This window comes from Haliotis rufescens, unplaced genomic scaffold (assembly GCF_023055435.1).
Source record: "Haliotis rufescens isolate VD_foot unplaced genomic scaffold, xgHalRufe1.0.p SCAF_13, whole genome shotgun sequence".
Classification (NCBI taxonomy): Eukaryota; Metazoa; Mollusca; class Gastropoda; order Lepetellida; family Haliotidae; genus Haliotis; species Haliotis rufescens.
The window spans coordinates 1730040-1744014 of record NW_025963813.1 but is presented as its reverse complement, the minus strand read 5'-3'; the positions used below and the strand labels follow the sequence as shown (position 1 = coordinate 1744014).

The 13975-nt window shown below is 38.4% G+C and overlaps 1 long non-coding RNA gene across 3 annotated transcripts; it reads left to right on the top strand.

Moving 5' to 3' along the window:
• LOC124148635 lies at positions 1 to 5546 on the top strand. 3 transcript variants are annotated; one of them, XR_006862988.2, is made up of 3 exons: positions 1 to 119; positions 3980 to 4044; positions 5072 to 5546. It is a non-coding gene; the product is annotated as an uncharacterized LOC124148635 (long non-coding RNA). The 3 variants fall into 3 exon arrangements; XR_006862990.2 differs by lacking the exon at positions 1 to 119 and adding an exon at positions 3044 to 3064; XR_006862989.2 differs by lacking the exon at positions 1 to 119 and adding an exon at positions 3153 to 3172.
• The last annotated feature ends 8429 nt before the right edge of the window (positions 5547 to 13975 follow it).

Sequence of the window (13975 nt, the reverse complement as noted above, 5' to 3'; positions counted from 1 at the left end):
TGTTTTCATTGGCTAGATCATAGATGCTTCGACGCACCTTGTTTATATATGCGCAACGGGTGTCCTATATAAGTAGAAAAACTTGTAACCCTCAACAGATCGACCCCGCGGGCAGTAAGGTAAGACTTCATCCAGTGTAGTGTTTGAATCTACTGCCTATACTTCAGAACTGTTTTACGATTTGGTAGCGGTAGGGATCAATACACAAGTTAGGGAGTGGTTTCTATAGGTTTTCTATCCAACAAAATCAACTTTAAGGGGATTTACAGTTAAAATGAATAAAAAAAACAGCTCCATTCGTCATATTTTCTTCTGCAACTGAGCGGTATTATATCCATGAGAGGAAAAACAGTCAACTAAGACCCGAAAGCTCGCTTGAGTTATTCAGGGGCTGGTTGGTCGATTTCTCGGAACTTAGCATTTGGAAGACGCTAAAGATATACTTTTTTCGTGCATTATGCTGATGTTAAATCTCTTTTGCAACTCGAATTATATATAACTGTACTAAGAGACAAACGATTGGTAAGGGCAATGTGTACACATTTCGATTATCTCTTCACAACTTTCAAGTCAACATTATTCGTAAAAGTTCAGCGTTAAATATACCTCAAACAGAATCTGTATGTAAAGATAAATACCATGTCTTTTTTGTATGTAAACAATATCTTAACTTGAGAAATTGGTTTTTTTTATCTCATAGCAGAAATATTATAAAGATAGAATTACGCTTGCAAATTTATTTAACTCTTGTGATAATAATGTTCTACCTTCGATAGCTTTATATTTATGAGATGAGATCAATACAGATGTAATACTCTTGACATGTGGCCGAAAAATAATTTATCTTTCATCTGTTCTATGGGCTATGTGGCTGAATTACGAAATAAATTTGAATTGAAAAAAGGGTGCTTTTCCTACAGTTTGTACTGCCCCTTAAGCTATCTTTTAAATATGATAAGGAAAGTTGTAATTGAATCAGATGTGTTGGTACCCTAGATCCAGTGGGTAGTCCGGGTTAGAACAGGCCCCCAGCTATTGACGTTAGAGGCGACCTAATGGTGGGATGGTCATGCTCCACATGTTCGGTGACATGGTTGATGGCGTGTTACCTCACCCCGACGGGACAAATCGTTCCTCATACAATCAAGAATTGGTTTTCCTTGTCCAGACTCAATTATTCATAGGCCGTCGTCATTTAGTTGGAATATTGTTGTGTGCAGCTTTAAACAAGAAACAAACCTTATTCTAGAACCGGCCCAAGGCTATCCTGCGTTTTTGTGTGGAGACTGGATATTTTTAACAGCTGCAGGGACATTTGAAACATCTGCAGCTGCAAAACCAGATATTTTAAAATTATAACAGTGAGCCTCAATATATGTTTTTTTTATAAAAAAAACCCATCTTCCAACAACTAGTGTCTTTGGTGGCAGGCATTTGTTTTCAACCAGAAGCATCCTTGATTTTATTCAAGCATCCGTGTTTTTTTCTGGGACAATATAAAATCCCAGGTTCCCCCCTATTAGTGATACATGTCATTTGTCACTCACTCCGATTGTCACACAGAGGATATGGCGATCAGTTAAAATAATGCCAACTGTTGAGTGTCGATTCCCAAATTGAAACAATATGTTAACCCAGAAATCTGTACGTAAAAGAACTTAGTGTGAAACCAACAAACAACTATCAAATGGTGTACACTCATCAAATGTGTTACAAATATTCACTAGGTTTACAAATCAATACAAATTACTGCTCAACATTTACAATGGCAGTACATAATAGAGTGGTAATACAATATCCAATGGCATTATATTATACGATGGCAATGGTCAGTATAAAATACAGAAATTTAGTGGTGATAGCAAAGGTCAGTGATAAAAACATATATTCACCCAGCGGTCAAGCTTCTGAGATGGACTAGGCAGGACATCGGGGATGATGAGTGATCCTCACATGAAAGCTGGTCCCGTGTTAGTAATTAAGTCTAACTATCTAATGGAAATTTCTACACAGTGTCCTCACCAGCCTAACGGCACTAGAACATTACAGAATATTCTACATGAGTCCACGGTATACCGGAAGTTTACATGCGACTGCTTACATTAGATAGTACTACATTCCTAACGGCTTATCACTGTCCAAACACAATGCAATGAGCGTCTACCGAATATCAACAGAAACAATGTAACACAGTTTTAACACTACGGCTGTAATGGAATAATCCTAATAATTTCTAATTAGGACGGTCTACAGGAGATAAGATGCTGAGAACTAGAGTCACAGTTTAAATAACTAATCCACACTGGAAAACACACTGTTAACAAAACTAAAAAATAAAGTAGATATAAGTAATCTAATTAAACTCGCTGTAAACAACACTTACTCCTTCATATCTTTTTACTTTTAGTTTGACATTTCTACAGGAGATGAGATGCTGGACAAGCTTGAGTCCGAGTTTAGATAACTAATTCACATTAAGATTCACATAAGAATTGACTTTCACTTTATGTAAATTTCATGGAGCATAAACCTTCATAGAGTGAGGGCCAGACCTCAGACGTTCATACAACTTTTGGCCCGCACTCTATGAACAATCATATTACAGAGTGATTCATATGTTTATTTATATCATTATTTTATACCTCGACGGATGTCATGGTTTCACTTTAACGCGGAATAAAATAGTTCACCAGAAGGAGAGGTTACATGTGTGTATGTACGATCAAATTGCTACACAGGAACATCATTTGTAGTTTGGTTACAAGAATTAGATTAAAATAATATCATTAGATAAAAAAGGTCTCTTAAGAAGTACCTCAGTAAGTCGGTCACGGCGACAGCGCGTCGTGATACATTTACATCGCATACAGGATGTCAAAAAGGGCGAAAAGAAACACGCGAGGATATTCTCGAACGGGCATGCAGTTAAACCCTCTGACTTATCCAAATGTATACAAAAACACTAAGTTCAAGATAATGGATCCCAATGACAACACACAACGCTTCTGTATCTATGCGTGCCAGGGAAATCTCAGGGGTTTTCCCAGGAATGTTGAAGTAGTCCGTCAGTGTTTTCGTCATTTCTTGAATACAATCTCGTGAAAAACGTATGAAGGACAAAAAGTGTGATTAATGTGCTTATGGTTAAACAATGATCTGAGTTGATCTACAGGTAACTACAGGTTTTTCTCCATTCTACCATGACTAAATAAAACGCGAACGTTTTGGTGTTGGAAAATACATTGAGTGAAGCGGCACGGGTCCAGTGTTTCATTGGGTTGTCGATCAGAATTTACGGAATAATCGGCAACAGCCTTTATCAAAATGTGGCACTGTGTGTGCTCAACCAGTTTGTTTACACCCCAGTACTCCAACATGTGACAGGAATTGAAAGTATTTCAGCACGGCAACTTGGTAATTTTAAGCTAACATGAGGTGGGCATCCCTAACGAAAACTTAGCAAGCTCAGCAAAGTTTTCGTTCTTCAACGCACGTTACTATTATGACGTTATATCGCTCATTGTGACGCAAAAGATATGACGTCACAGTTGTATATAGAAAATCGCAAGATTCCAAGCTCTCTGTAGTCCCCAAAACCTAAAACAAATAGCAGATTTATAACGTGTTTTCTGCACAAAATGTATTGAAACATCCTTTTAATATTTTGGTAACCGCAACTTTGCATTTTGTAACCTATAACCTACCGACAATGACTAAAATATTCTATGAATATCAGCTTCCGCGGTGATTCGGCCGTCAAATCGACTATTTCAATCAGAGCGGGGTTTATTGTGATTTGACAACATCTGATTGAGGAATTTCCAAATTCATGGTAGAATAAAGAATGATCTTTGTTCAATATGCAGTTTCAATTAAAAAACCCAAGAGATTTGGGCACTTAGGTGTGAACAATCTCATGACGATGCAGTATAAGTACATATTTCATTTTGTATATTTGTATGTTTATATGTTTCCACAGGATGAAGTCGGTGTGTGTTTTGGGGTGTCTTCTTCTTGTTTTGGGAGCTGTTTCCTCCCAACTGAGTGAGCAAAGTTTCACGTACTTTGGTGTAAATATTTCCTGTGCCGCGTGGAGTTACGCCCCATAATTTGCCAGGACCTACTTACTATGGGTTCGAATCCCGTTTCAGCACTTGATCCTTGGTTTCAGGTGTTAGACAGCATATTACCCGTGCTCGTTCGTCCCAGTGTTGGCGACAAAGACCTGCATCCTAGTGGTTGTTGTCCCACAATATCCTGACACACCGAGATACATGGGAAACACGGTTGCACCAAACTCGTTGGCTCACCGTTTTCACAGACTAAAACATCCGGGTTAAAATAGGTCTTCAGCAGCCCATGCTTGCAGTAAAAGCCGACTATACTTGTCGTATAGGAGGCGACTGACGATATCGGATGGTCAGACTCCCTGCCTTGGTTGATGCATATCATCGAATCCCAATTGCATAGATCGATGACTGGGTTGTCTTGTCCTGACTCGATTATTTACAGACCGCCGTCATATAAACTCATGTCCAAAGAAACGATGCCAAGTGTTCGAAAGGTTATGGAAGAAAAACAAAACCATACAGAAAATTCATATTGGAATATTTCATTAGAGCAATCTTTTAACATCATGTGTACAAAAATTCATTTTAATCATATTTTAACATGCAGACGTTTGTGTTGGTATTGTGTTCCTAACGTGCCGGGTCAACAGTTTTAACAGTAGATCTGCACGTGGATTTCCTGCTGCGGCACATGACATCGTTTTTGCAAAGTGTACGTTTTTTACACAAATTGTCAAATTTTCCCGCTTTTTCCCACCGATCACATTTGGCTTGGTGCGTGGGGTTAATATGTTTTCATATAAAGTATATCACTTATAACTCAAAATGAATTAAAAATAGTTGGTATCGTTATTTTTGGACGTTAGTTTAGCTGCAATATTGCTGAGTGCAGTGTAAAACAACAAACAAACAGACTAAAAACGTTACTGTTAATTTTGAAAGCCTGACATGTACGTTCTGATGTCTTATGCAACATTTGTATCTCTTGTATTTTCTTTCAGATGTTGCACCGGTGTTTAAAGAACGCTACTGCTTGTGCGTTATCCGCTGCTGCCACTTCTCTGAATCTTCGCTCTTCAAACGAAGTTTGACCCAAGCTTTCTCAGACATGGCCCACGTTCGACACAAACGATGCTGCGGCTGCACCAATTGCTATCACAATTCTTAATTTGATTTGTGGATGTGTTTGGTTGTATTGTTGTTTGGTGTAGCGAACGTACATACAGTTGTGTTCGAATGTGATGAAGGCATGTGTACAACATTATAAGCTTATCAAGCGTTAAACCGCATCATCATAAGATGTGAAAAAGTAATATGCCTTGCTAATGGCAAGGTTCGCTATAAACGAAATAATGTCGAGATTCTTGTTGCAGGAAATAATTGCGAAATTCGACTGAAAGGATTAAATGTAGAAATTTGTTTTAAGCCAAATAAATTCCAGATTCGTTTTAGACGAAATTACGAGATCCAATAAAACGAAACGGAGTTTGTTGTTTATCCTTAAGTATGACTGCCGGTGGGAGAGGATACGCTCACCTTTTCGCGAACACCTGGTGTCATCACTATTTGACAGTGATTTATGGATACACACATATGATATTTATTTATTCGTAACTGGTGATTTTGTAATCATATGTTCACGCTTGGACACACTAAAATGGACTTATGCGAGGTTGATTTTGGTGCGGGTTTGTTTACACTTCCTGAATATATAACACCGTTATGAATGGCCTGAAGAGGCCCTGTTACGACGTAAATTATAATAAAAAGGTAAATTGTAATACTTGCAGCAAATTGTAATAATTTTGACGTAAATTGTAATAACAACGTAAATTGTAATAAAATTTGACGTAAATTGTAATACGCAAATTGTAATAAAAATTGACGTAAATTGTAATAATCTCAACTTGCCGTAAAATGTAATAACTTTTTACGTAAGTTATAATAACCTTATAAGTTTAGTGTCAAAGGCGTTAAATGACTAGAACCTATCCTTGTCAGGGTTGGTACAGGGTTAATCTTTAAATCGTCATTAAAGTATGGGTGTGGGGGAGGATTGAGGTCGTTATCGTACATTGTTGTATAATTATATGTATATATAAACGCATTGGAATGTCATTTCTATGGTTGTCCAGAAGAGGATTAATTACTAGAATGAACTTTGTTTTCTTATTTATTTGAGAAATACTCTGTGGGTTTTGTAACTGGTAAAGTAGGTAGTAATATACACAATGGAATAATTATAACGCAACAAACTTACACAAATATATTGATGTGTAAATGTGGAAAATCTGACTTTTATTGACTGAAGTAAATTTATTTATTTTGCAACTGTATATTTGTACATATTTTATGCTGAGAGGGGTTTACTAAGTTGCAAGAACTTGTCCCCAATACAATTATCATTTTGTTCTGTGAATAAAATATGTTTAAACTAAACTAAACTAGCAAATGTATGACATGTCATTCTGCAGTAGCCTGTGTGCAAGCTGATTTATACATGTTCATATACATAATATCAATTGTAAGGATGTAAAGGATGTAAAGCAAATAATGACAATGTAGTGGGCAATGTACATGAAGGTATGTGAACCCGCAAGGACTACCTTTATCAATTATTTTACGTGCAGCTTGTGTCATGTCTGTATTGTTAGAATGATACTCTAGCAACTGTACACATCGAAATTTATGACTGAAAGATCCATCCTCGGGTTGAAAATGATGGATTACATTAGGTACGTCTATTCGACAAATAGGTAAATTGATTTATCATCCAATAGTAGCTTAGCTAGGAGTCCATTGCAATAACATTGAGTTACGAGTTACCGAAGAGAGCTCTGTGCAACCGGACCCTGAAATTATGTCGATTTGCATTGGAGGTTTACTTAATTTTATAAGGAGCACATGACCGTTTCCTTGAAACAAACGAGACAATTCAAACGTATTTATACATTATACTTTGACGAAGAATTCAAATACAACAAATGAGTGACAGATCTCCTGTGCAATGTCAAAGGAAACAAAACAGTCGCAAGCAAATGCAGCATAGATTTCCCGTGACATGGGAAAGGAAAATACTAATTGCCCCAACAACAAAAACAGAATCCATCATGATAACGGCACGAAATCATAATTCAATGCATACACAAATAATATCCGGTATCTTCGGGCATGTCTTGATGAGTTTCAAAGAGTATCAGAATGTATTATAAATTTGTTGCAATCGATTATTGCTGAAATATATCTGTTTTGATCAATGGATGGAAAATCTATAATGAAAAGGGTTTTGTCACTAACGTAAATATTCTCTTTGACCTTATACGAAGAGTATTCTAAGGTCATTAAACTCGGCAATCGTTGGTGGATTGCGCCAAGCAACCTTGATACCAAATTTGGTACCTCACGTATAATGCAGTACATAATTTTCGAAACAGATAATTACGTTTTTCATAAGTTATCACTAATTTGTGACATAAACTGACGTCAAAGAGAAACTTTACCAACTGAAAATATAAATTTCATACAAAGTATATTTTTTTCCGATGAAGTCTATCTAAAATACATAACCTAAATACAACAATAGTGTATCCAGAAAATGTTAATCGTCTGTTATATGTTTGCGAGATAACACGCGAAAAAGTGAGAACCACGTGAATGAGCCTTGGGTATGGTACAGATGGGAGCCACCCAAGCCCATATTGCACGAACCTTCGGTTGCTCCCGTGTTGCCGTTACCAACTTGATGCAACGTTACACACATACAGGGCGGACCACTGACAGGCCAAGAACAGGCAGACCCAGGGTGACCACGCCCCATGATGATCGGTACTTGCGTATCTTGCACCTCCGAAATCGCTTCCTGACAGTGACGTCAACGGCGACAAATGCCTTAGGTCACAGGGTTAGTCGACAGACAGTGGCCAGGAGACTCAGGGTTCATGGAATCAGGGCTTTCAGACCATACAGGGGACAGCTATTGACAGCGCAACATCGTCGTCTGCGATTGAGATGGGCCCGAACTGTACGACGTTGGCAACGACGTGACTGGCAGAGGGTTGCCTTCACTGACGAAAGTCGATTCTGTATGTTTAGGGCTGATGGAAGACAACGTGTTTACCGGCGAAGGAGTGAACGAAAGGCGGCGTGTTGCGTGCAGGAGGTCGTACCATATGGTGGAGTGAGTGTCATGGTGTGGGGAGGGATCTGTGGGCAGGAGAGGACACCGCTGGTCATCGTTGACGGAAACTTGACAGCTCAGCGTTACATGTGTAACATTCTTCGTCCAGTTGTCCTACCATTTCTCCAAAATCAGCCACGTGGTGTCATTTATCAGCATGACAACGCTAGAGCCCATACAGCCAGAATTGTCACTAACATCCTCGCAGCCAACAACGTCAACGTCCCGCCGTGGCCTGCACGCTCAACCGACATGTCCCCCATAGAATACCTCTGGGACTTGATGGATCGTCGTGTTCGACAACGACCACACTCTCCAGCTAACCGACAAGACCTGATCTTGGCCCTCCAAGAAGAATGGCCTCAAATCCCATGTGACCTCATCAGACGACTGACTTTTTCTGTGCGTCGAAGAGTTTTTGCGTGTATTGAGGCATTTGGTGGTCACACACGCTACTAATGACTTGTTATTGAACGTGAGCGATTGTTTATGTACTCTGCCTATTGTCCATAATTCTGAAAGCTCGAGTTTTGTACCACACCCAACTTTGGGGGTCTCTGACGTCATTCTCGGTCACGGTATGATTGTCATCTTCAGTGTTGATTATGTTGATATATTGATCTTCTCAATACATTTTACTTCATGCATGTATGTTTTGTTGTTTTTGAGCAAGGGTGATTTCAAACTCTGGTAAAGTTTATATACGGACAAAAATTACCTCAGAGGATAATCTTCTCTGGGGGTTTAAGAGGATTAAAATAATTCCAGCTAACATCAAGCACTGTAATAAAATATTGAAATTATAGCATACCTTCTTAACATTCCAACGAAAAGAATAGTGACTAACTAAGAAACCAAATTATATTTATCTCCGATACTATGCCCTCATCAGTATACAGTTATTACAGTGCTTGATGTTCGCCCAAATTACTTTAATCCTCTTATTCTTTCAGAGGAGGTTATGTTTTTAGGGGATTATTGTACGTATATATTTCGTATCAAGGTTTCTTGGCGCAATCCACCAACGATTGTCGAGTTTAATGATCTTCAAGTACGTTTCAAGGTCAAAGAGAAAATTTACTTTAGTGACAAACATATTTTCATTATAAATTTCCAATTCCTTAAAAGTTTCTATTTGGATGCAAGCAGATATATTTCAGCAATTGATTGCAAGAAATTTATGATAATTCGTATACTCATTGAAACTGTACAAGAGTTATCCGGAGATACCGGATGTTATTTGTGTATGCACGGGATCTGTCGACTCATTTGTTGTATTTGAATTCTTCGTCAAAATAAAATGAATTGTATAAATATGATTAAATTCCCTCGTTTGTTTCAAGAAAAGGATCATGTCCTCCTTATCAACTAGTATAGCGTTTCCACTGCAAATCGACACACTGGTTGACAAGCCTGTGTTTGTACCCTTCGTCATCACTCGTTCAGTCGTGTCGAAATGGTCAACGTACTGTTGAAGCAAGTCATGCAAAAAAACATCTTGAATAGCCTTGTAAGAGTATAGAACAATATGTCACAATTAGGTTATTTGTCGAATATACGGTTGTGTAACCCATCATTTTGAACCCGAGGATGGATCTTTCAGTCATTTAAATGTATCGATGTTGACACCACCCTTTAATGACGATTGTACGATAAAGCCTATACCAACCATCCCTAACTTAACAGTTTTGTACTTTTGTCATCATACACAGTATTTCTCGAATTGTACATGTGAAACGCAAGCTCAACTGACAAAGATCATTTCTAGTCAATTGGCGTCTTGGACACTACGGTAGTAAGGTTATTACAATTTACGTAAGAATTTATTACATTTTAACGCAAGTAGAGATTATTACAATTTACGTCAATTTTTATTACAATTTGCGTATTACAATTTACGTCAAATATTATTACAATTTACGTTATTATTACAATTTACGCCAAAATTATTACAATTTGCAGCAAGTATTACAATTTACCTTTTTATTACAATTTACGTCGTAACAGGCCTGTTTGAGATGAAAGACTTCTTCAGTAAATCAAATCCAACTTTTATTTTTACAATTTTTTTTATATAAAATACTTTTTTATATATATACTAGCAGAAAATAAATTGTTAAATATAACCTCCGAGTTACCCTGTGTAATCTCTTCAACGAAGAAGCTTGGTGTTTACCTCACCAGGACCGAAGGTCTAAGTGCACTCCACTGTTCTATTAAACGTCTGAGTGAGTGAGTGAGTTGGGTTTAACGCCCGCTTTTATCATTATTCCAGTTATATCACGGCGGTTTTTTAAACGTCTGAAGGGTGAAGGAATTTTAGCATCGTATTAGACAGACATGGTCGTGGCGTGAAAATGTGTATTTTCTGAATGAAAGAAAAGTTTAATCCTGACAATCTTAAGTCTTGTCAGAAACCGCCAGGTCTAGTAATCTGCAAACATTTATTTGATGTCAGATGTCAGATTCAGACTGTTTGTGCCAGAAATAGAAAAAATAATCGAAAACTAAAAATAAATATATTCGAAGAACTCTTCTCTGAAAGAGGTGTCACGTAAATGTTACTTAAACTTTATGAAGATGTATTGGACCATATTATGTCAAATGTTATCTTCACAAAAACCAAAAGGTTGACAGAGCGGATATCACGGAAGGATATGTAGCTTGACATCACGCTGATATATCATGACATTCAGATTAAAATGAAATAAAACCAGTTAAGAAATTCACATTGATGGAGTTGACAATTGTGTCGATGAGTGGGAAAGGAGCTATGGGTGACGAATGCAAGGATGGATAACACCAAACGGACAGTGGCGTGGCATGGCCTTTGTTCATTTAAAGACGACATGCCGATTTAGGCACGAGAAACAGAACAACTCTGTGCTTTACTCGTTGGAATATGTAACAGTGTGAAGCTGATTTTGAGAATACCTTTCAAGCAACAAGGATTGATCCGTGTCCCCAGAAAATAAATGTTTTAAGATTTACAGTCTATGTATTACCCATAGTCTGTTTTGTTGGGGAAAAATGAAAGAATGTATGATTGATGAACAGACGACAGTCTACAACAACAACAACAACAACAACAACAACAACAACAACAATAATAATAATAAAAAATAATAAAAATAAAAATAAATAATAATAATTTAACACAACATAACATAACATAATAAAATATATAAGTGCATTTCTAATGCACCAGATTCCATTCACCAAGTTATGCTCAGGTCTTCAGCAACCCATGCTTGCCGTAAAAGGCGACTATGCTTGTCGGAGGAGGCGACTAACGGGATCGGGTGGTCAGATTCGCTGACTTGGTTGATGTATGTCATCGATCCTAATTGCGTGGATTGATGCCCATGATATCAATCACTGGATTGTCTGGTCCAGAATCGATTACTTGCAGACCGCCGTCATAAAGCTGGAATATTGCTGAGTGTGGCGTAAAACAACAAACAAACAAGCTAATGCTCATGACACTGCAAACAGTGTAGCAGGTTATGCTACAGTATGGAAAATGTGTGTGCGCGCGTGCGTGCGTGCGTGCGTGCGTGCGTGCGTGTTGGATCAGGACTGGATAGTGGATCAGGACTGGATAGTACTGTTTAAAAAGGAATCTTTTTAAATGTGCCTTGATTGATGGTGAAAATAGAGTGGTAGTACATCTCAGCTGTAACTTGTGGATCAAGATGACGATAAACTTCAGGTTATATGTAATTACATCTACATCTACAAGATACAATATTCAGCATCTAGTTTTAAAACATACACTTCCACTGTCAGGCTTCTTTTAGAACGACGTTACAATTTCTACTGGACAATACTGATAAAACGACACCTTCTGCCGCTCTCCAGACAATACAATTAAAGGCGCGGATCAGCCAATCAGATTGAAGCGAAAGTACGCATTTCTCGGCGACACTATTTCCCCTAAACTCACGCCCCTGTGGGAGAGCTTAATATAAATGACATCTCCCTGGTCACGGATGTGCTCAGGATGCATGTGTAAGTCAGTGGTTGTAATATCCGTGCTGAATCATTCTCTGCAGATGTCCCCAATCTCCGGCGTTCGTTGCTGTGATTGGATTGTGTAATTCCCCGAGCAAGGCGTTTTTCAGTGTTTAAGTCTCTTTTGAAATTATTTTAAGACACCAGTATTTAACATTTTAAATACCCAACGAATTTCTTCCTTGTCATAAATACATGTCCTGGTGCGGGGGACATCCTGGTATGGCTGAATTAATTCATTTAAATGATGCAAAGATATTCTTGTCGCATAAAAGGAATTGTCCTATAATAAAATTTAAAAAAATAAAAAATTATGTATTGCACTTTACGAGGTGTTTTACAAACAACCACGTACTCTAGCTGGCTGTAACAATCGTTTGTTAAATAACGCAGCCTTCTTCTGTCAATTATATTTGATTAAAGTGTCATTTGACGCATCGCAAGCTCGAACACAAGAAGTCCGTTTCGAAGGCAACATACTGAAATTATCGATGGCAACTTGGATGTAACAGTGTGGAACTAAGCCTAGTGGTTAAAGCGTTCGCTCGTCACGCCGAAGACCCGGGTTCGATTCCCGACATGGGTACAATGTGTGAAGCCCATTTCTGGTGTCCCCCGCCATGATATTGCTGGAATATTGCTAAAAGCGGCGTAAAACCATACTCACTCACTAAAACTGCGGCAGGGTATCTCACTTGGATGGTAGTTTGTCCGCACGAGCACAAGCAGCATCACAAGTACATGCATTCATACGGATTGATGCAGTAATGTAGGGCCCATAATACATTTCAGGTTTCAGGTTTTTTCGTTTGGGCATTTCCGAGAATGCTGGTATATTTGCAGTTGGTAAATATACTTTCAGCAATTCACAGTTATGCAGTATTAGTTTAATAATACAGGAGATCAACAGAATTATAGTTACAGAGGTAATTAATTTCTTACTTTTTTCACTTCACACAAGTAGCACCAAGGACGTAGTAGCCATTTATCTCATAAATGCTTCCGGTGAACGGTTTGATGTAATGTAAGATGGAAAAACATACTTGTCGAAGAGATTCATAAACTTTACAAACCTTTATGTATACTATTGTATACTAGCAGTTGGTACAAATTTTCAGAAGTTTTTTAGTCACTGTCCTGCCAGGTCCAGGCTCTATTATTGACAGGCTGCGGTGATATAGCGGCGACGGAGGCGTTGAACAACATTCATCCACCAATTGCGATGACCGATGTATGTCATATTTACAAACATTTCTCACCATCGCTTAGGAGATGATTGTAACGTCATGACACTACCCGGAATGACACGAGTTGGTCTCATGCCAGCTACATACACACCACAATATACACGCCACTGCAGACACATCACTACATACACACCACTACAGACGCACCACAACAAACACGCCACTACAAACACACCACTACAGACACATCACTACAGACACACCACAACATACACGCCACTACAGACACACCACTACATACACGCCACTACACACACACCACAACATACACGCCACTACAGACACACCAATACAAACACACCACAACATACATTCCACTACACATACACCACAACATACACGCCACTACAGACACATCACTACATACACGCCACAACATACACGCCACTACAGACACACCAATACAAACACACCACAACATACACGCCACTACACACACACCACAACATACATACCACTACAGACAC